This window comes from Aythya ferina, assembly GCF_964211825.1.
Source record: "Aythya ferina genome assembly, contig: HAP1_SCAFFOLD_61, whole genome shotgun sequence".
Lineage (NCBI taxonomy): Eukaryota > Metazoa > Chordata > Aves > Anseriformes > Anatidae > Aythya > Aythya ferina.
This window is the reverse complement of record NW_028181447.1, coordinates 185,579-197,007: the sequence shown is the minus strand read 5'-3', so window position 1 is coordinate 197,007 and position 11,429 is coordinate 185,579. Positions and strand designations below refer to the sequence as shown.

Sequence of the window (11,429 nt, the reverse complement as noted above, 5' to 3'; positions counted from 1 at the left end):
TATTTATTTATTTATTTATTTATTTATTTTCATTACATTTCAGAGTTGGTCCAAAAATTCCATAGGGCTTTCTTTTAGACCTTGTTGGAAGCATATTCTCAATTCCCAATTCATCCAGGTTTTAGTATTTACTTAACCGTTCATGATTTTCAGGATGATTCGGGTCTTAGTGGGGGTCGGTCAGGGGAATGCAATTGTCCACAGTTCCCTGAACGGTCCCATCAGCAATCTGAGCTCGCACATGAACTCAGGTTGTTTTAAGAGTGTACCTCTTTTCTGTTTCTGTGACAACTCTCTCGGACCGATCATGGTCCCTTTGCCCTAAAGGGCTAACACCCATGATTTTAAGATCTCTGCCTCGGGCAGAGGCAGAACTATTAACATTCCTACATCCTCTTTCCCTGCTCATTCAACTTCAAACACCTTTAACACTTTCAACAACCCTTTTAACACTTCCTTTATCTTTCTCCAGCCTGTACTTCTCTAATGCCAACATCAAAGGTTCAGTTAGGGGCCAACTTAATTCCCTACCTTTTCCCACCAAGATGCTGAAACATCAGTATACAACATTTCATCCTGTTCTGCTTCTCAAAAAACAACATTAACTGTAGCAAAATATTATAGTTTAAAGTTCCATTTAGGGGCCACTTTTCTCCACATTCCAGCTTATAAAGCGGCCACCACTGATTACGATATTTTATCAATGTTTTCCTGTTCACACTTCCACCGGCAGATCCTCCAATATCCTTCCAGTGACTTAAAACACATCCTAACACACTTTTCTTTAAAATTTCACTGCTTGTTTGCCCCCCCAGTTTCCAGTTTACACTTTCAGAATACACATGTTACTTACAAAAGCGTATCACAAAACGTATCACTCACAAAAATACGGGCACGCAATATCTTTCAGTAGCGATGCCACAAAACTACTATTACCAGCAATATTGCCAAAATCACAGTAACAATAGTCAGAGTCAAATTCCACATGCGATAAGTCAGAAAACCGAACTGTGTAACACCGTAACGATATCTTTCTTATAACAATGCCACGAACCTACTATTACCACCAGGAAAATAGCCAAAATCGCAGTAACAATAACCAGAGTTAAATACCATACTCCATGAGTCAGAAAACCGAAATAGACAACACAATTCCAGATGGACCTTAAAGCGAGCTCCTTCCTTAAGGTCCCCAAACATGTACTTATGGTGCTAACCACAAAGTATATACCAAACACTGCCTCGCAGAAGATCACCTTCTGACTTACAGACAGTTCCAGATGACCGGTCTACCAGAAAACCAAACCAGAATAAAGAATATACTCACTTACAATGATGGGGTCCTTGTCTGCCTCCGCAGTGATCCGGTGAGTCGAGGAGTCCCTCCGGGAAATCCCGGGGGTACCCTAGGGAGTCCTGTTCCCAGCAGGTCCTGCAGTCCGGCAGAGAGGTTGTCCCATCTGGGTCGCCAAATTGATTCAAAGATCGAAGCCGAAATTCCTTTAAGTGGTATATTCTTTATTGCAGCGCTGGATGCACGGGGGATCTCTCCACCTATCGTGCATACCCAAAGCAGAAAGCAGTCTTGAATTTATACAATCAATCTATCAATATTCTACAAGCACCTATACATATGCATTACCTATCCCCGCCTTCCCTCGCTTCTCATGCTAATTAGCCTTTTGGCACCTTGCGCCTGCGCAGAGCCTTCCAAGAATTGTGGGCAGGGGTCTTTGGGACGTGGGCAGGGGTCTTTGGGAGGAAGACCCCGAGTCTTCCTCACAGTGTACTTTTCACCTTTGGTCAGGAATCTGCTGAATTGGCATGTTTCTTAATTGCAAGAGCTGGTTGTTGCCAATTCTCCCGTTTGTTGTATCTTTATAATGAATTCCAATGTCCAGTTTCGAGAGTTATAGTCCTTACATTCGTTTCTCTGTCCGCCTGCCGCTTCCTTATCATGAGTTCCAGTGTCTTGTTTCGAGATATACAGTCCTTGTCTGGGGATTGTCCTTGCCTCCCCAATACCTCCTTAATCAGCCTGCACACAATTATCTGAGAATGAAAGCTGCTTTCCAGTAATTCAGAAAGCCAAGTTACGTCTCAGCCTTGAGCATCTCGGGCTTTTGGGCCTGTCTGTAACATTTGGCACCAGCACTAATACTTTTTTTGGCATATGTTTAGCGTTTGGGGCCTGTGTCTGGGATTTGGGCCCTGTCTCGAACCACTGGGGCTTTGTCCTGGGTTTTGGAGCCTGCCTCTAGAGTTCAGGGCCTGTGATTAGGCTTTTGGGGTCTGTGTCTGGGGGCCGGTATCTGGGGGCAAGGGGGGAGCTGCTTGTAGACCCTAGGGGCCAGCATTGAGGGGGTTGGGAGCTGACTCTACACCTTTGGGGCCTCCCTCGGGGGGGGGGGGGGGAGGGTTGGGAGCTGCTTGTATAGGGTAGGGGGCCTGCCTGGCAGGGGTTGGGAGCTGCTTGTAGAATTTGGGTCGCTGTGTCTGGGGGGGCGGTTGGGGCCTGTGTCTCAGGGGTGTTGGGAACTGGTTGTACACCTTTGGGTCCTGTCTCTGGGGGGGGAGCTACTTGTACCCTTACCATAAGCCGTACTCTAACACATACTTCTACCAGTACCCTTACCCTTACCGTAACCCTTACCTTTACCCTTACTCTTACCCTTACCAAAGCATTACCCTTACCCTTAACGTAAGCCTAAACCTTAACCTTATCCTTACACTTACACTTACCGTAACCCTTACCCTTTCTGCTACACTTACCCTTAGCCTAAATCTAAACCTTACACTTACCCTAACCCTAACACTTACCCTTACCATTACCCATATACTTACTCTTACCCTAACCCTAAATCTTACCCAAACACTTACCCTGACCCTTACATTAACCCTAAACCGTACCCTAAAACTTACACTTACTCTTAACCTTAACCTTACGCTTAACCTTAACCTACTACTTACCCTTTCTTATCCGTCACCATACACCTAAAATTAACCCTAACCATTACCCTAACACTTACCCTTACCCTAACCCAAACCCTAATCCTAACTCTAAACCTTACCCTGACTTGTACACTTATCCTTATCCTTACACTTACCCTAACACTTACCCTTACACTTATCCTTATACATATAACTTACCCTTACCCTAAACCTTAACCTTAACCTAACTCTAACCCTAAACCTTACCTTAACCCTTACCCTGACCCTTACATTAACCCTTACCCTTACCCTAAAACTTACACTTACTCTTAACCTTAACCTTACCCTTAACCTTAACCTAATACTTACCCTTCCGTTTCCCTCACCCTAACCCTAAAATTAACCCTAACCATTACCCTAACACCTACCCTTACCCTAACCCTTACTCTAACCCTTACAATGACCCGTACCCTTACACATACACTTACACTTACTCTTACCCTAAACCTTACCCTTACCATAAGCCATATTCTAACAAATTCTACCCGTACCCTTACCCTTACCGTAATCCTTACCCTTTATGTAACCCTAAACCTTACCCTTACCCTAACACTTACCCTTATCGTAAACCTTACCCTTTCTGCTACATTTACCATTAGCCTAAATCTAAACCTTACACTTACCCTTACCTTAACCCAATACTTACCCTTACGTTTCCCTCACCCTAACCCTAAAATTAACCCTAACCATTATTCTAACACTTACCCTTACCCTAACCCTAACCCTTACTCTAACCCTTACCCTGACCCATACCCTTACACTCACCCTTACCCTTACATTACCCTAACTCTTACCCATACCATAACCCATACCCTAACACATATTTTTACCCTTAACCTTACCGTTACCCTTACCCTTACTCTATCTGTTACCCTTACGCTTACCCTTAACATAAACCTTACCATTAATCTTACCCTTACGCTAACCCTTACCCTTACCCTATCCCTTACACTTATCCTTATCCATACCCTTAACCTTACCCCAACCCTTACCCTTAAGCTGAACCTAACCCTAAACCTTACCCCAAACCTTTCCCTGAACCTTACATTAACCCTAACCCTTAACCTAAACCTTACACTTACTCTTAACCTTAACCTTACCCTTAACCTTAAGCTAGTACTTAACCTTACATTTTTCTCACCCTAATCCTAAAATTAACCCTAACCATTACCCTAACACTTAACCGTTACACTTACCCTTATTCTATCCGTTACTCTTACACTTTCCCTTAACATAAACCTTACCCTTTACCTTACCCTTACCATAAGCCATACATCAACACTTACATGTACACTTACGCTTACACTTATCCTAGTAATTACTCGTACAATTACCCTTAACCTAACCATAAACATTAAGGATAAGCTTAAGGGTCACCCTTAAGGTTACCGTTATCCTAACACTTACACTTAAGTTCATGGTAAGGGTTAGAGTAAGGGTAAGTGTTAGGGTAATGGTTAGGCTAATTTTAGGTTTAGGGTGAGGGAAACGTAAGAGTAAGTATTAGGTTACAGCTAAGGTTAAGGTTAAGAGTAAGTGTAAGGTTTAGTGTAAGGATTAGGGTTAATGTAAGGGTCAAGGTAAGGGTTGGGGTAAAGGTTTAGGTAAAGGGTAAATATATGTATATTCTAAGGGTGAGGGGTTAGGGTAAGGTTTAGAATTAGGGAAAGGGTAAGTGTAGCAGAAAGGGTAAGGTTTAGGATAAGGGTAAGTGTTAGGATAAGGGTAAGGTTTAGGGTTAGCTTAATAGTAAGGTTAAGGGTAATTGTATGAGTAATTGCTAGGGTAAGTGCAAGCGTAAGTGTACATGTAAGTGTTGTTGTATGGCTTATGGTAAGGGTAAGGTCAAGGGTAAGGTTTATGTTAAGGGTAAGCGTAAGGGTAACGGATAGAGCAAGGGTAAGGGTAAGGTTAAGGGTAACGGTAAGGTTAAGGGTACAAATATGTGTTAGGGTATGGGTTATGGTATGGGTAAGAATTAGGGTGAGTATAAGGGTAAGGGTAAGGGTAAGGGTACAGGTCAGGGTAAGGGTTAGAGTAAGGGTTAGGGTTAGGGTAAGGTTAAGTGTTAGGGTAATGGTTAGGGTTAGTTTTAGGGTTAAAGTCAGGAAAACGTATGCGTAAGTATTAGGTGAATGTTAAGGGTAAGGTTAAGGTTAAGAGTAAGGGTAAGGTTTAGGGTAAGGGTTAGGGTTAATGTAAGGGTCAGGGTAAGGGTTGGGGTAAGGTTTAGGGTAAGGGTTAGGTTAAGGATAAGTGTTAGGGTAAGGGTAAGGTTAATGGTAACCGTAAGTGTAAAGGTAAGGGTTACGGTAAGGGTAAGAATAAGGGTATGGGTAACGGTAAGGGCGAGGGTTAGGCTAAGGGTAAGTGTAAGGTTTAGATTTAGGCTAAGGGTAAGTGTAGCAGAAAGGGTAAGGTTTACAGTAAGGGTAAGTGTTAGGATAAGGGTAAGGTTTAGGGTTAGGTTAAGGGTAATGGTAAGGGTAACGGTAAGGGTAAGGGTAACGGTAACGGTAAGGGTAAGGGTAACGGTAACGGTAAGGGTAAGGGTTACGGTAAGGGTACGGTTACGGGTAGAAGTATGTGTTAGAGTATGGGTTATGGTAAGGGTAAGGGTTAGAGTAAGGGTTAGGGTAAGGGTAATGGTTAGGGTTAATTTTAGGGTTAGGGTGAGGGAAAAGTAAGGGTAAGTATTAGGTTAAGGTTAAGGGTAAGGTTAAGGTTAAGTTTTAGGGTTAGGGTTAATGTAAGGGTCAGGGTAAGGGTTCAGGTAAGGTTTAGGGTTAGGGTTAGGTTAAGGTTAAGTGTTAGGGTAAGGGTAAGGTAAATGGTAACCGTAAGTGTAAGGGTAAGGGTTAGGGTAAGGGGAAGAGTAAGGGGAAGGGGAAGGGGAAGTCTAAGGGTCCGGGTCCGGGTAAAAGTTAGAGTAAGGGTTAGGGTTAGGTAAGGATAAGTGTTCAGGTAATGGTTACGGTTAATTTTAGGGTTATGGTGAGGGAAAGGTAAGAGTATGTATTAGTTTAAGGGTAAGGTTAAAGGTAAGATTAAGTGTAAGGTTTAGGTTAAGGGTTAGGATTAGAGTAAGGGTTAGGGTAAGGGTTAGGGTTAATGTAAGGGTCAGGGTAAGGATTGGGGTAAGGTTTAGGTCAAGGGTAAAAGTAAGTATAATGGTAAGGGTAAGGGTGAGGGTTAGGCTAAGGTTTAGAATTAGGCAAAGGGTAAGTGTAGCAAAAAGGGTAAGGTTTAGGATAAGGGTAAGTGTTAGGATAAGGGTAAGGTTTAGGGTTAGCTTAATAGTAAGGTTAAGAGTAATTGTACGAGTAATTGCTAGGGTAAGTGCAAGCGTAAGTGTACATGTAACTGTTGTTGTATGGCTTATGATAAGGGTGTGAGGAATGTTTTAACAATTCGTGTCCATAAAGAACAATTCTGTTTGAATCCTGTCTGCCTCTGGGCCCTGCACTGGCAATTTAATTCTTGAACCTCAGCTGCAGTGTGTCCCAGTCTCCCCCTCATTCTAGTCAATTTATCACTCCTTAAATTTATGAACCTGTTTGCTTTTGTTATTCCGGACTTCTATTTCTAACACTGCTATAGATGTGTCTGTGAATGGCTGGGGAAGAATGTTTTAATTACTCGTGAAGCTGTTTGTGTTTGATGTCTGGGAGTTTCAGAACAACTGATAACAACTAGTGACTGTTATGGGATACTATGCGGATCTTTGGTATCTGGTTAGGGGGGCCGAGAGATTAAGAGGAAGGAAAAAGAAGCTGAAGGACGGCTGGGAGACAAGTCTTGAAGAGAATGTTCTATAAACTTGGTATGGTGCCAAGTAAGTACAAAGGGGGAGAGGAAGACTACGAGCCTTCAGCATGAAAGACCCCTAGAGACCCCCAGAAGAGACCCCAGAGGAGACTGCGCATGCTCCAGTAGGAGAGACTGCACCCCGGAAGCTAATTTTAATAATCTATTTTTTTTAGAAGTAGTAATGAATATGTATTAGTCTAGGAGCATAAAAATCAGCTGCTTGATGTAACTGGTGTGCGTCCTGGTGGAGCGGAGACTCCCGGTGCACCCAGCGCTGCTTGCTTACCTCTATTCCTTTATATTCTTTCAATAAATCCTATTTTTTTATTTAATCCTAATTTGAATCCTGAGCCATTTATAACAATTTTGGGGCTCGTCCGGGATGGCTATAGTTCCTGAATTCTGATTTAATCTAGGAGAGGCGCCCCACCATTTGGTGGCTCCTGTTTGAGTCAGATCGGGACTAATGCCATCCTGAACCTGAATAAAGGTAAGCAAAGAATTTGTTTTCGTTTTTTTTTGAGCTCCCTTGCTGGCTGTTTTTTGCCTGTAATTCTGCGCGCGAAGATCCGGACGAAGACGACAAGGTCGTTTGGATACCGTTCGGTTGGATTCCGGTGTCCGGAATCGAACCGGATGAAGACGACAGTCGTTTGTGGATACCGTCTGGTTCGATCCCAGACGAAGACAGCAGAGATGCTTGTGGATACCGTCCAGTTGGATTCTGGATGAATACGACTGATTCGTAAGATACCGTCCGGTTGGGTAAAGGTGCGGTTGCTAGTGTTTGTGTGTGAGAGTGTAACTGAGACTTCTAAAGTCCGTGTGGAGGTCTTTTTGTTTTCTCACCAGTTCTAATCTCATACATTGGTATGGTGCCAAGTAAGTACAAAGGGGGAGAGGAAGACTACGAGCTGATTAAGGAGGTACTGGGGAGGTATTGGGGAGGCAAGGACAATCCCCAGACATGGACTGTATATCTCGAAACAAGACACTGGAACTCATGATAAGGAAGCGGCAGACGGACAGAGAAACAAACGTAAGGACTATAAATCTCAAAACTGGACATTGGAATTCATTATAAAGATACAACAAACGGAAGAATTGGCAACAACCAGCTCTCGCAATTAAGAAACATGCCAATTCAGCAGATTCCTGACCAAAGGTGAAAAGTACACTGTGAGGAAGACTCGGGGTCTTCCTCCCAAAGACCCCTGCCCACGTCCCAAAGACCCCTGCCCACAATTCTTGGAAGGCTCTGCGCAGGCGCAAGGTGCCAAAAGACTAATTAGCATGAGAAGCGAGGGAAGGCGGGGATAGGTAATGCATATGTATAGGTGCTTGTAGAATAATGATAGATTGATTGTATAAATTCAAGACTGCTTTCTGCTTTGAGTATGCACGATAGGTGGAGAGATCCCCCGTGCATCCAGCGCTGCAATAAAGAATATACCACTTAAAGGAATTTCGGCTTCGATCTTTGAATCAATCTGGCACCCCAGATGGGACGACCTCTCTGCCGGACCGCAGGACCCGCTGGGGACAGGACTCCCTAGGGTACCCCCGGGATTTCCCGGAGGGACTCCTCGACTCACCGGATCACTGCGGAGGCAGACAAGGACCCCATCATTGTAAGTGAGTATATTCTTTATTCTGGTTTGGTTTTCTGGTAGACCGGTCATCTGGGACTGTCCAGTAAGTCGGAAGGTGACTTCTGCAGGACAGTATTTGGTATATACTTTGTGGTTAGTACCACAAGTATATCTGGGGACCTTGGGGTCCATCTGTATCTGGAACTGTCTGTAAGTCAGAAGGTGATCTTCTGCGAGGCAGTGTTTGGTATATACTTTGTGGTAAGCACCATAAGTATATTTGGGGACCTTAAGGAAAGAGCTCGCTTTAAGGTCCATCTGGAATTGTGTTGTCTATTTCGGTTTTCTGACTCATGGAGTATGGTATTTAACTCTGGTTATTGTTACTGCGCTTTTGGCTATTTTCCTGGTGGTAATAGTAGGTTCGTGGCATTGTTGTAAGAAAGATATCGTTACGGTGTTACACAGTTTGGTTTTCTGACTTATCGCATGTGGAATTTGACTCTGACTATTGTTATTGTGATTTTAGCAATATTGCTGGTAATAGTAGCTTTGTGACATCGCTACTGAAAGATATTGCGTGCCTGTAATTTTATGAGTGATACATTTTTGTGATACGCTTTTGCAAGTAACATGTGTATTCTGAAAGTGTAAACTGGAAACTGGGGGGGCAAACAAGCAGTGAAATTTTAAAGAAAAGTGTGTTAGGATGTGTTTTAAGTCACTGGAAGGATATTGGAGGATCTGCCGGTGGAAGTGTGAACAGGAAAACATTGATAAAATATCGTAATCAGTGGTGGCCGCTTTATAAGCTGGAATGTGGAGAAAAGTGGCCCCTAAATGGAACTTTAAACTATAATATTTTGCTACAGTTAATGTTGTTTTTTGAGAAGCAGAACAGGATGAAATATTGTATACTGATGTTTCAGCATCTTGGTGGGAAAAGGTAGGGAATTAAGTTGGCCCCTGACTGAGCCTTTGATGTTGGCATTAGAGAAGTACAGGCTGGAGAAAGATAAAGGAAGTGTTAAAAGGGTTGTTGAAAGTGTTAAAGGTGTTTGAAGTTGAATGAGCAGGGAAAGAGGATGTAGGAATGATAATAGTTCTGCCTCTGCCCGAGGCAGAGATCTTAAAATCATGGGTGTTAGCCCTTTGGGGCAAAGGGACCATGATGGGTCCGAGAGAGTTGTCACAGAAACAGAAAACCAGTTAACTCTTAAAACAACCTGAGTTCATGTGCGAGCTCAGATTGCCGATGGGACCGCTCAGGGAACTGTGGACAATTGCATTCCCCTGACCGACCCCCACTAAGACCCGAATCATCCTGAAAATTATGAACGGTTAAGTAAATACTAAAACCTGGATGAATTGGGAATTGAGAATATGCTTCCAACAAGGTCTAAAAGAAAGCCCTATGGAATTTTTGGACCAACTCTGAAATGTAATGAAAATAAATAAATAAATAAATAAAACAAAACGGTTTGGACCTGGCTTCGGAGGACAAATTGACTAGCCTTTTCCTAGGGTAATCGACCCCTGATTTCAACAGGAATAACGGGGACCTGGGGAATCTACCCTAGCGGATCCTCCACTGGTTATAATGAAGCTAGGGGAGGAATGGAAGTGAAATTTCTTATTGATATGGGGCAACGTATTCAGTTCTAAATCAAGCATTAATGCCTTCACAGAATTATTATGTTAGGGTAAAAGGTGTGTTGTGGTTTAACCCGGCCGGCAGCTAAACACCAAGCAGCTGTTCGCTCACCCTCCCCCTCCCTCTCTGGGACGGGGGAGAGAAATGGAAACTGAAGCCCGTGAGTTGAGATAAAGACAGTTTAATAAGACAAAATAATAATAATAATAATAATAATAATAATACAATGGTGATAATAGTACCACTACTAATAATGTGTACAAACAAGTGATGCACGGTGCGGTTGCTCGCCGCCCGCTGACCGATGCCCGGCCTGGCCCCGAGCAGTCCGGCCTCCTCCCCCCGGCTAGCCACCCCTATGTATTGTTTGGCCTGGCGTCGGATGGTATGGAATGCCCCTCTGGCTGGTTTGGGTCGCCTGTCCTGGGTCTGTCCCCTCCCGGCTCTTGCTGCGCCCCCAGCCTGCCTGTTGGCAGGACGGGGCGGGGGGGGCTGAGGTGTCCTTGGCTTGGTATGGGCACTGCTCTTTAACAATTAAAACATCGGGGTGTTATCAGCACTCTTCTCATCCTAAGCCAAAACACAGCATTCTACCAGCTACTAGGAAGAAAATTAACTCTGTTCTAACTGAAACCAGGACAAGGTGTAACCGAAAAGGCTTATTTTTGTAAACCTTTGAAGTACAAGTTACGGAAAAAATGGGGCATACACAGATTTTTATCTATGCCTAGCTCCTCATGGGCACTCTTAGGTAGAGATTTATTAGAGCAAGTAGGAGCAGAAATTGTTTTTGAAAAAGGGAAAATGGAATTAAGAATAGGAGAAAAACAACTAATAAATGTGTTAAGCTTGGCACTAATACAAACTGACCCTAAAAGTGAAATACCTTTAGAGATCACAGATCAAGTATGTCCAGGAGTTTGGGCTACTGAAATCCCTGGAAGAGCTAAAAATGTGACCTTAATAATTATTAAATTAAAGCCAGGAGAGAAACCCGTTAAGGTTAAGTAATATCCTTTGAGGATAGAAGATAGGAAAGGAATTAAAGAGATAATTAATAAATTTTTACAGTATGGATTATTGATTGAATGCGAATCAGAATACAATGCACCCATATTGCCAATTAAAAAGGCAGATGAAAAAGCTATAGGCTAGTTCAGGATTTGAGGGCCATAAATAAAATCACTGAGGATATACATCCAGTAGTGGCAAACCCTTATACTTTGCTGACTAAATTAAAGAATAGTCAAGTCTGGTTTACCGTACTGGATTTAAAAGATGCCTTCTTCTGCCTAGGCTTAGCCACAGAAAGCCAAAACCTATTTGCCTTTGAATGGGAAAATCCCGATTCAGGCAGAAAGACGCAGCTTACGTGGACATTA

At 43.2% G+C, this 11,429-nt stretch overlaps 1 long non-coding RNA gene across 1 annotated transcript; it reads left to right on the top strand.

The window, feature by feature from the left end:
- The first annotated feature begins 6,729 nt into the window (after window positions 1–6,729).
- On the top strand, window positions 6,730–7,791 carry LOC311428368. The gene is made up of 2 exons (XR_014687664.1): window positions 6,730–6,826; window positions 7,326–7,791. It is a non-coding gene; the product is annotated as an uncharacterized lncRNA (long non-coding RNA).
- The last annotated feature ends 3,638 nt before the right edge of the window (window positions 7,792–11,429 follow it).